Source organism: Schistocerca nitens, chromosome 5, assembly GCF_023898315.1.
Source record: "Schistocerca nitens isolate TAMUIC-IGC-003100 chromosome 5, iqSchNite1.1, whole genome shotgun sequence".
In the NCBI taxonomy this organism is placed as follows: domain Eukaryota; kingdom Metazoa; phylum Arthropoda; class Insecta; order Orthoptera; family Acrididae; genus Schistocerca; species Schistocerca nitens.
Window position 1 is genome coordinate 453,610,728 of NC_064618.1, and position 10,989 is coordinate 453,621,716.

General features: G+C 41.3%; 1 non-coding gene across 1 annotated transcript; it reads left to right on the forward strand.

Annotated features, from left to right (window-relative positions):
- Positions 1–10,334: 10,334 nt before the first annotated feature.
- On the forward strand, positions 10,335–10,407 carry Trnar-ucg (transfer RNA arginine (anticodon UCG)). Its single transcript has one exon. It is a non-coding gene; the product is annotated as a tRNA-Arg (tRNA).
- The last annotated feature ends 582 nt before the right edge of the window (positions 10,408–10,989 follow it).

Consider the following 10,989-nt stretch of genomic DNA (forward strand, 5'->3'; position numbering starts at 1 on the left):
TGAGCAACAATGAACATTCCTTAACTCCATAAGAGAAAACCTTATGGAATCTGAATTTGTTGTCATATGTGATTTTTCAGAAAATTATAGTATAGTTCTACAGGATGAAGCTCAGAGTTTCCACTGGACAAGACAACAGATTACCATTCATCCTTTTCTTATGTATTACAAACAGGAAGACAAAATTGAGCATATGAGCTTTGTCATTGTTTCTGATTGCCTGGAGCACAATACAACTGCGGTTTACACATTTCAAAAGAAGCTAATTTCATATCTAACAAATAAATTTCAAAAGATTCCAAAAAAGATATACTATTATTCTGACGCTTCTGCCGCTCAGTATAAAAATAAGAAAAACTTCCTGAATCTTTGCCTTCATGAGGAAAACTTCAACATAAAAGCTGAGTGGCACTTTTCAGCCACAGCACATGGGAAAGGGCCTTGTGATGGAGTATGGGGTTCAGTAAAGAGACTGGCAGCTCGTGCAAGTTTGCAAAGGCCATACCAAAATCAGATCCAAACCGCACGAGATCTATTTGAGTGGGCAGTAGATAATATCACAAATGTTGATTTTGCATATTCCACTCAAGAAGACTACGCTGCTTCAGAAATATTCTTAAAAAGTCGACTTGAAGAGGCATTGACAATCAAAGGAACACAGCAATTTCACGCTTTCATTCCCAACACTACATCAAAATTAATAGTCAAATACACTCCTGGAAATTGAAATAAGAACACCGTGAATTCATTGTCCCAGGAAGGGGAAACTTTATTGACACATTCCTGGGGTCAGATACATCACATGATCACACTGACAGAACCACAGGCACATAGACACAGGCAACAGAGCATGCACAATGTCGGCACTAGTACAGTGTATATCCACCTTTCGCAGCAATGCAGGCTGCTATTCTCCCATGGAGACGATCGTAGAGATGCTGGATGTAATCCTGTGGAACGGCTTGCCATGCCATTTCCACCTGGCGCCTCAGTTGGACCAGCGTTCGTGCTGGACGTGCAGACCGCGTGAGACGACGCTTCATCCAGTCCCAAACATGCTCAATGGGGGACAGATCCGGAGATCTTGCTGGCCAGGGTAGTTGACTTACACCTTCTAGAGCACGTTGGGTGGCACGGGATACATGCGGACGTGCATTGTCCTGTTGGAACAGCAAGTTCCCTTGCCGGTCTAGGAATGGTAGAACGATGGGTTCGATGACGGTTTGGATGTACCGTGCACTATTCAGTGTCCCCTCGACGATCACCAGTGGTGTACGGCCAGTGTAGGAGATCGCTCCCCACACCATGATGCCGGGTGTTGGCCCTGTGTGCCTCGGTCGTATGCAGTCCTGATTGTGGCGCTCACCTGCACGGCGCCAAACACGCATACGACCATCATTGGCACCAAGGCAGAAGCGACTCTCATCGCTGAAGACGACACGTCTCCATTCGTCCCTCCATTCACGCCTGTCGCGACACCACTGGAGGCGGGCTGCACGATGTTGGGGCGTGAGCGGAAGACGGCCTAACGGTGTGCGGGACCGTAGCCCAGCTTCATGGAGACGGTTGCGAATGGTCCTCGCCGATACCCCAGGAGCAACAGTGTCCCTAATTTGCTGGGAAGTGGCGGTGCGGTCCCCTACGGCACTGCGTAGGATCCTACGGTCTTGGCGTGCATCCGTGCGTCGCTGCGGTCCGGTCCCAGGTCGACGGGCACGTGCACCTTCCGCCGACCACTGGCGACAACATCGATGTACTGTGGAGACCTCACGCCCCACGTGTTGAGCAATTCGGTGGTACGTCCACCCGGCCTCCCGCATGCCCACTATACGCCCTCGCTCAAAGTCCGTCAACTGCACATACGGTTCACATCCACGCTGTCGCGGCATGCTACCAGTGTTAAAGACTGCGATGGAGCTCCGTATGCCACGGCAAACTGGCTGACACTGACGGCGGCGGTGCACAAATGCTGCGCAGCTAGCGCCATTCGACGGCCAACACCGCGGTTCCTGGTGTGTCCGCTGTGCCGTGCGTGTGATCATTGCTTGTACAGCCCTCTCGCAGTGTCCGGAGCAAGTATGGTGGGTCTGACACACCGGTGTCAATGTGTTCTTTTTTCCATTTCCAGGAGTGTACTTCTAAGGTGATATGCAGAGTTGGGAGAGGGAAGTAACTACATCACCACACAAACTGAAGTTACAAGATGTATCAGGCTATGTCACCACTGTATATGGCAGAAACTGGTGGCTTGGGTACATTTTAGAAAAAATCGAAGAACTTGATGAAGTGAAAATAACTTTTCTTCATCCATGTGGACCAGCTAAGTCATTCTCTTATCCTGCACATGCAGATGTCCTGTGGGTGTCAGCTGTCGATGTTCTCACAAAAGTGAATCCATTTACTCCAACAGGGAGAACATACATTCTTAATGAAAGTAATGTAAACCAAACCCAGTCAGCTTTATTAAAATGTAATATGTGAAATTCCAAGACAATTTATTGGGAAACTGCTTTCAACTCAAAACTTAATTTTTGTCTCAGTAACAGTGTTAATGTATATTTTATAGAAAGTTGTTTCAAAATTATTGTTAGTACCTACTGTATTAAATTTAGCTATGTACAGATACCTGTTACTCAAAAACAAGCAGTACATATATAATTTGATTAATAGTTCCATTTCAAACATCATGGACCAGAACTGTTATGTAAATACTTGTACTTATTCATACTTTATTTCAGTTTGTAGTTAAATGCTCAATTTTTAGTTTTTGTTATACCAGTTAATACACTGTTAGTGAAGTTGTATGAAATTAAAATAAGCAATCAAGTAAATTATAAAATATGCTGATTAGTTTTGCTCTAATAAGGTGATGCTTTGATATTTCTAATACTTTTTTACTTACCTTTCAGTATATTTTAAAGAAATTCCTGTTTGTTAAAGGTCAATTTGGACAAACTAGGGCCGTTAATGAAAAACAAGAGTCCAGAATAATTTTTTTTAACATTGAACCCATCATCATCCCAGATTTATATTTTGCCATGTAATTTACAATGGTATGTAGTAGTTATGGAAATATTTTGAAAATTTTCAATTACATACTTTTTGTAAAAAAATTAAATAAAAATATTAATTAGTATTTTGGAAAAGGTTATTAATTAGAATCTATGTTTTGTTGTATATCCCTCGAAAGAGCATGCAAAATGACACCTTTCCCAGTCCTCTAGCTCAATTAGGGCAGCTCCTAGGACAATTTAAAAAAAGTCTATTCACACATTTTTGGCTGGTTTTTTAAAAGTTTACATAGCCATATTTCAGGAATGGTTTGAGATAAAAAAAATGAAATTTGGTATTTTTCTTAGTCTCTGTGCCCACTATAAGTATACCAACTTTCAGCAAAATCAAAGAGGGTGAGGTAAAATAGGTGTGTTGATTTGACATGGAATGACTCTGCTACGCATGTATCTATTTCATCGCAAGCTGTAGTTTCATGCATTTTCCGTTGCTGACGATCATTCTATAGGACTGACGCATGCATAGAATAATTTCCGAGTTGTAATCGTATGTGAACAGTGAGTGCTACACACCTATGGAAAGCTATATAGTGCATGTATCACTAAGAACCTATGTTTTATGTGTAGAAGGTAGTAGCTTTATCGTCTTAAAGTTTCTCTCCACAGTGAATGGGATTCAAAACTTGCAAGGTTAGTGCATTGGAGTATTAACAGCGTTGCATTCCACGACGACTAATATATCAGAAAACAACATGACTTTAGCATTACAGGGTGTTGAAGTGCAGAACTGTGTAGCCTTAGGACTGCGTATGTAGATGCTCTACCATCATGACACTCTTTCCAAAACCGTCTTGATATGGACTCCAGACACTATAACAGTACTCCAGATTTACAGCACTATGCAACCACCGCATGTGCCAGTAAACAGCGGAAACATTCATCTGGATCATCATTAAGCCAGTCAGAAAAGTTAAAACTACTTAACTTCTCACCAAATCGAATAGCTTCAGCAGCGATCACTAATAGTCGGAACTGTTGTTCTTTCACTGTCATTCTCACGACAGCAGAAGTTTTGAGTTGTTTGTTTCCATTAATAAATAGTTTTGCTTTCAACTGCTGGCATGTAAATAAATACCTTGTAAAATGGTAAAATTATCTTAAACCCAGTGATAGGAATCTCGTTCTAACCTTCAGTAATTCCTTTTCTTCACCAGTTTGTATTAACGCGGCATCATTTGCAATAAATTAACTACTGGACATGTATTGTAACCGAGACTTTCGACGTGCAGTGGTTAACATTCCTGCAGGACGAAGAATAGTGGTTTCATTATGGTAAAATTTTGATTTATTCATTGAGTATAAATATTACAGTTATATGAAAATAGAAAAATTATTTGTATATTCAGAGATTTAAGTTACTCCTGACCTCAAATAATATCACATGTAAACATAATAATGTACAGTTCTTACTGGCACAATCAATGAATAGTAACTGGTTCTGAAATGCAGTACAAAGTTTGCCTCTAAAATTAAGTGCCACTACATAAATAATTGTCACACCTACATTTACAGACCTAGTGACGCTCACAAATCTGACTAAAAATAAAAATAATGCGGAAATATTGGGGCGAAATATATAATCAGGATATTTTAAGTGCCAGTCATCATTTCACATGAAAACTTCGGTTCTGTGTTTTTCTAAGAACAGTGATAGTGTGCGTCTCCAGTTGGTAGGTACCCAGTATGCCAGTTTTACTTTTAACACGACTCAGCATGTCATCTCGCGTACATACATTGACTCTTCTATAATGGAAGAAATATAGCTCAAAGGAATTCAAAATTATGGTACCAGTACTATTACTCATTCAAAAGTGATTTTCGAATGACACTTCATCCTCTGGCAATAAATCTTACCTATCAGAATGTCTCTCATACCCTAATGGTTTTTAGCAGTAATCCATTTTCGAATGCGATACTTACGGGATTGTTTTCTTTTCGTTACTGTTGCTCTTGACAAAATCTACACAACTTCATTTACGACATCAAGAACTATTGTAAGTTGGCGCCACCTTGAACACTACAAGTAGAAATTCGGATCGCACTTGTGGAAACAATCACTGTGCTCTGAAAGCAGAGGTGGCGGGATGTATGTACAAGTTTTCATTGCCTGTGGTGAGTGTGGTTAAAAATTTTTTGTCATTGCAGGAAGTATGCGACGAAAATTGCTTTTCGAGTTCCCGATAAACCCGATCTGACTATTTATTTATTTATTTATTTATTTATTTATTATATTTTTTACTTTTGCACGTCATAGTTGTTTTTACAAGTTTCCTACAGATAGAGCAGATGCGTTCTCTACGGTGTGTATATTAGTGCAAGGATGGATTCCTGACAGGAAATGGAGGAAAAAGGTCCAATGAACATGTATCCAGAAATGCATTATTTTCACTGCAGATGGCACTGACGAATGGAAGTTCCGCTGTCCACGTGCCGTGTGTTCCTTGTGTGTTGTAGTTTGTGTGATTGACGTAGTGTACAGTAAGCAGCAAAATGGCCCGCCACTGGTGTCAGGATAAAGCCGAGACGGGGTTCTTGTACAGCCAAGTAGATGGAAACGGCCGAGAGGCGGCATGGCTATACCAATACAAGCACCCTCACAGATACGAACCACATCACACAACGTCTCAAACACTTTTTGGGCATTTCTTTGGTAATGGGTCCTTTCAGACAGATGAACGTCAGGGAGGCGGCGGACTGTGCGTATACCAGATTTGGAGGATATTGAGACGAACACAAGCGCAGGTTCCAGGCAAGTGGCCCGCCAATATGCTGTAAGCCAAAGTACGATTTTACATATCCTGCATAACAGCCGCTACTATCACTGTCAATTGCAACAAGTGCAAGGGTTATCAAGCAACGGTTTTCTTTCCACGGGAAGGACTTGATCGATGGTTTTTGCACGAGATCATCCACAATTAAGGGGTTTCTGTCATCAGTCCTTTTTACCGACGAAGCAACCTTTACTGAAACTGGCATCATCAGTCTGCATAATCGTCATCTGTGGGATACACACACGGAACGTAATCAGAGGGACTTTCGTTTGTCAGCGCCAGCCACTGTGGCACTGATGAATTTACAGACACATGTTCGTAGGACCTTTTTCCCCTCCTATTTCGTGTCAGGAATGCGTCCCTGCAATTAGTTGTTTTTATTGATGTTCATTCTGTATATCCAAAAGTGGTAAGATATACATGGCCTACAGGATTATCCACATCCAGGAAGCACTATGTATTTTGATGAATGTCGGTTTTAGCCTTTAGGAGAATCCTTATCAAACAACCGACATTTCGTACAGCATCTTAGTTGTGAATTTTCATTCAATATGGGCCACTTGCATTCAACGTACTACAATGCAAAAGATCTATATAGATATATATAAAAAGCATTTTCCTCCACACACGTTAAACGGAGATAGCTAAATGTAATCGCTTATCGCGAATTGTCGATCACAGCATGGACGCAATCATTTATCTGTTTCTTTGCAGTAATGCTGCTGTCAACAAACAGCACCTATCACCTTTGTACAAAAACGACTGAGTTGTCATGTTGTTGTTGTTGTGGTCTTCAGTCCTGAGACTGGTTTGATGCAGCTCTCCATGCTACTCTATCCTGTGCAAGCTTCTTCATCTCCCAGTACCTACTGCAACCTACATCCTTCTGAATCTGCTTAGTGTATGCATCTCTTGGTCTCCCCCTACGATTTTTACCCTCCACGCTGCCCTCCAATACTAAATTGGTGATCCCTTGATGCCTCAGAACATGTCCTACCAACCGATCCCTTCTTCTGGTCAAGTTGTGCCACAAACTCCTCTTCTCCCCAATCCTGTTCAGTACCTCCTCATTAGTTATGTGATCTACCCATCTAATCTTCAGCATTCTTCTGTAGCACCACATTTCGAAAGCTTCTATTCTCTTCTTGTCCAAACTATTTATCGTCCATGTTTCACTTCCATACATGGCTACACTCCATACAAATACTTTCAGAAAGGACTTCCTGACACTTAAATCTATACTCGATGTTAACAAATTTCTCTTCTTCAGAAACGCTTTCCTTGCCATTGCCAGTCTACATTTTATATCCTCTCTACTTCGACCATCATCAGTTATTTTGCTCCCCAAATAGCAAAACTCCTTTACTACTTTAAGTGTCTCATTTCCTAATCTAATACCCTCAACATCACCCGACTTCATTCGACTACATTCCATTATCCTCGTTTTGCTTTTGTTGATGTTCATCTTATATCCTCCCTTCAATACACCATCCATTCCATTCAACTGCTCTTCCAAGTCCTTTGCTGTCTCTGACAGAATTACAATGTCATCGGCGAACCTCAAAGTTTTTATTTCTTCTCCATGGATTTTAATACCTACTCCGAATTTTTCTTTTGTTTCCTTTACTGCTTGCTCAATATACAGATTGAATAACATCGGGGAGAGGCTACAACCCTGTCTTACTCCCTTCCCAACCACTGCTTCCCTTTCATGTCCCTCGACTCTTATAACTGCCATCTGGTTTCTGTACAAATTGTAAATAGCCTTTCGCTCCCTGTATTTTACCCCTGCCACCTTTAGAATTTGAAAGAGAGTATTCCAGTCAACATTGTCAAAAGCTTTCTCTAAGTCTACAAATGCTAGAAACGTAGGTTTGCCTTTCCTTAATCTTTCTTCTAAGATAAGTCGTAAGGTCAGTATTGCCTCACGTGTCCCAGTATTTCTACGGAATCCAAACTGATCTTCCCCGAGGTCGGCTTCTACTAGTTTTTCCATTCGTCTGTAAAGAATTCGTGTTAGTATTTTGCAGCTGTGGCTTATTAAACTGATTGTTCGGTAATTCTCACATCTGTCAACACCTGCTTTCTTTGGGATTGGAATTATTATATTCTTCTTGAAGTCTGAGGGTATTTCGCCTGTTTCATACATCTTGCTCACCAGATGGTAGAGTTTTGTCAGGACTGGCTCTCCCAAGGCCGTCAGTAGTTCCAATGGAATGTTGTCTACTCCGGGGGCCTTGTTTCGACGCAGGTCTTTCAGTGCTCTGTCAAACTCTTCACGCAGTATCGTATCTCCCATTTCATCTTCATCTACATCCTCTTCCATTTCCATAACATTGTCCTCAATTACATCGCCCTTGTATAGACCCTCTATATACTCCTTCCACCTTTCTGCTTTCCCTTCTTTGCTTAGAACTGGGTTTCCATCTGAGCTCTTGATGTTCATACAAGTGGTTCTCTTATCTCCAAAGGTCTCTTTAATTTTCCTGTAGGCAGTATCTATCTTACCCCTAGTAAGATAAGCCTCTACATCCTTACATTTGTCCTCTAGCCATCCCTGCTTAGCCATTTTGCACTTCCTGTCGATCTCATTTTTGAGACGTTTGTATTCCCTTTTGCCTGCTTCATTTACTGCACTTTTATATTTTCTCCTTTCATCAATTAAATTCAATATTTCTTCTGTTACCCAAGGATTTCTACTAGCCCTCGTCTTTTTACCTACTTGATCCTCTGCTGCCTTCACTACTTCATCCCTCAAAGCTACCCATTCTTCTTCTACTGTATTTCTTTCCCCCATTCCTGTCAATTGTTCCCTTATGCTCTCCCTGAAACTCTCTACAACCTCTGGTTCTTTCAGTTTATCCAGGTCCCATCTCCTTAAATTCCCACCTTTTTGCAGTTTCTTCAGTTTTAATCTACAGGTCATAACCAATAGATTGTGGTCAGAGTCCACATCTGCCCCTGGAAATGTCTTACAATTTAAAACCTGGTTCCTAAACCTCTGTCTTACCATTATATAATCAATCTGATACCTTTTAGTATCTCCAGGGTTCTTCCATGTATACAACCTTCTATCATGATTCTTAAACCAAGTGTTAGCTATGATTAAATTGTGCTCTGTGCAAAATTCTACCAGGCGGCTTCCTCTTTCATTTCTTAGCCCCAATCCATATTCACCTACTATGTTTCCTTCTCTCCCTTTTCCTACACTCGAATTCCAGTCACCCATGACTATTAAATTTTCGTCTCCCTTCACTATCTGAATAATTTCTTTTATTTCATCATACATTTCTTCAATTTCTTCGTCATATGCAGAGCTAGTTGGCATATAAACTTGTACTACTGTAGTAGGTGTGGGCATCGTATCTATCTTGGTCACAATAATGCGTTCACTAAGCTGTTTGTAGTAGCTTACCCGCGTTCCTATTTTCCTATTCATTATTAAACCTACTCCTGCATTACCCCTATTTGACTTTGTGTTTATAACCCTGTAGTCACCTGACCAGAAGTCTTGTTCCTCCTGCCACCGAACTTCACTAATTCCCACTATATCTAACTTTAACCTATCCATTTCCCTTTTCAAATTTTCCAACCTACCTGCCCGATTAAGGGACCTGGCATTCCACGCTCCGATCCGTAGAACGCCAGTTTTCTTTCTCCTGATAACGACATCCTCTTGAGTAGTCCCCGCCCGGAGATCCGAATGGGGGACTATTTTACCTCCGGAATATTTTACCCAAGAGGACGCCATCATCATTTAATCATACAGTAAAGCTGCATGCCCTCGGGAAAAATTACGGCCGTAGTTTCCCCTTGCTTTCAGCCGTTCGCAGTACCAGCACAGCAAGGCCGTTTTGGTTATTGTTACAAGGCCAGATCAGTCAATCATCCAGACTGTTGCCCTTGCAACTACTGAAAAGGCTGCTGCCCCTCTTCAGGAACCACACGTTTGTCTGGCCTCTCAACAGATACCCCTCCGTTGTGGTTGTACCTACGGTACGGCTATCTGTATCGATGAGGCACGCAAGCCTCCCCACCAACGGCAAGGTCGATGGTTCATGGGGGGAGGTGAGTTGTCATCGCGGTGTTAAAATGCATTACCTGAATACTGTTAGGCTACGATGATTTCGGCGTAGTTGATATATAAATTAAGTTACATTCTTTCTCACTTATCACTGGAACACACTAATAAACTGCATGTACATCCAGTCATACCCTGTAGAAGATAAACGATCCTTATTTCCACTTTGAAAGAAAGCTTTTGTAATTTCGTCTAACAAAAAATATGGTTCGGCCGAAGTTCAGGTAGCACACCTCTTCCAGTCCGCTCGCTAAGCAGACCTCTCCAGTAAAAGGAAACAACTGCATGAAAGTGTGTACTTATGCAGGTTTATGTTGTGTAAAAAACACACGTACATTGTAATTCACAAAAAATTAGATGTATATGATTTCTACCAGTAAAGTACATAATACTGGCAACATGACGCCGTGCGACCGTGTGGCCTAATGGATAAGGCGTCGGACTTCGGATCCGAAGATTGCAGGTTCGAGTCCTGTCACGGTCGACATTTTTTTTTTCTTCTCAATCTTTTACATTGTTCATGTTTTGGGATATTTTAATTGAAAATGATGTATTCACCTGCCTCATTCGTCGTTAATTTTATTTTTATTGCTGACACTTGGCAACGTAGCCAAATTCGCTTCACTCTCAAACCTAATTAGAAATTCAGATATGTTTATAACATTCCGACTTTAACCTGTGTTAATTGACGTTCATAAAATCCTGACAATCGGCTAACATGTAAGTTTCGTTTGACAGCAACCCAGCAGTAGAGTATCTCTGCTTAGCAACGTAAACAGATATCGCAGTTTGGTTCGCATTGTGAAATAATTTGAAAATATAGTTGTCTTACAGACAGTTGTACTTTTTTTTGGGGGGGGGGGGGGTTTAAGGGCGCTCAACTACTGAGGTCATTAGCGCCCAGTCACAATTGTTAGAGCACATAGAATCTAGTAAAACTCAGGGGGGGGGGGGGAGGAGACACCAGAAAGTTCTTGCAAAGATGCAGATAAAATAAGTGAAGGAGTTAGATATCTTTGAACAAGCCAGTCAAAGTAATGAAACGAAGAACACGAGCAGCTGCTCG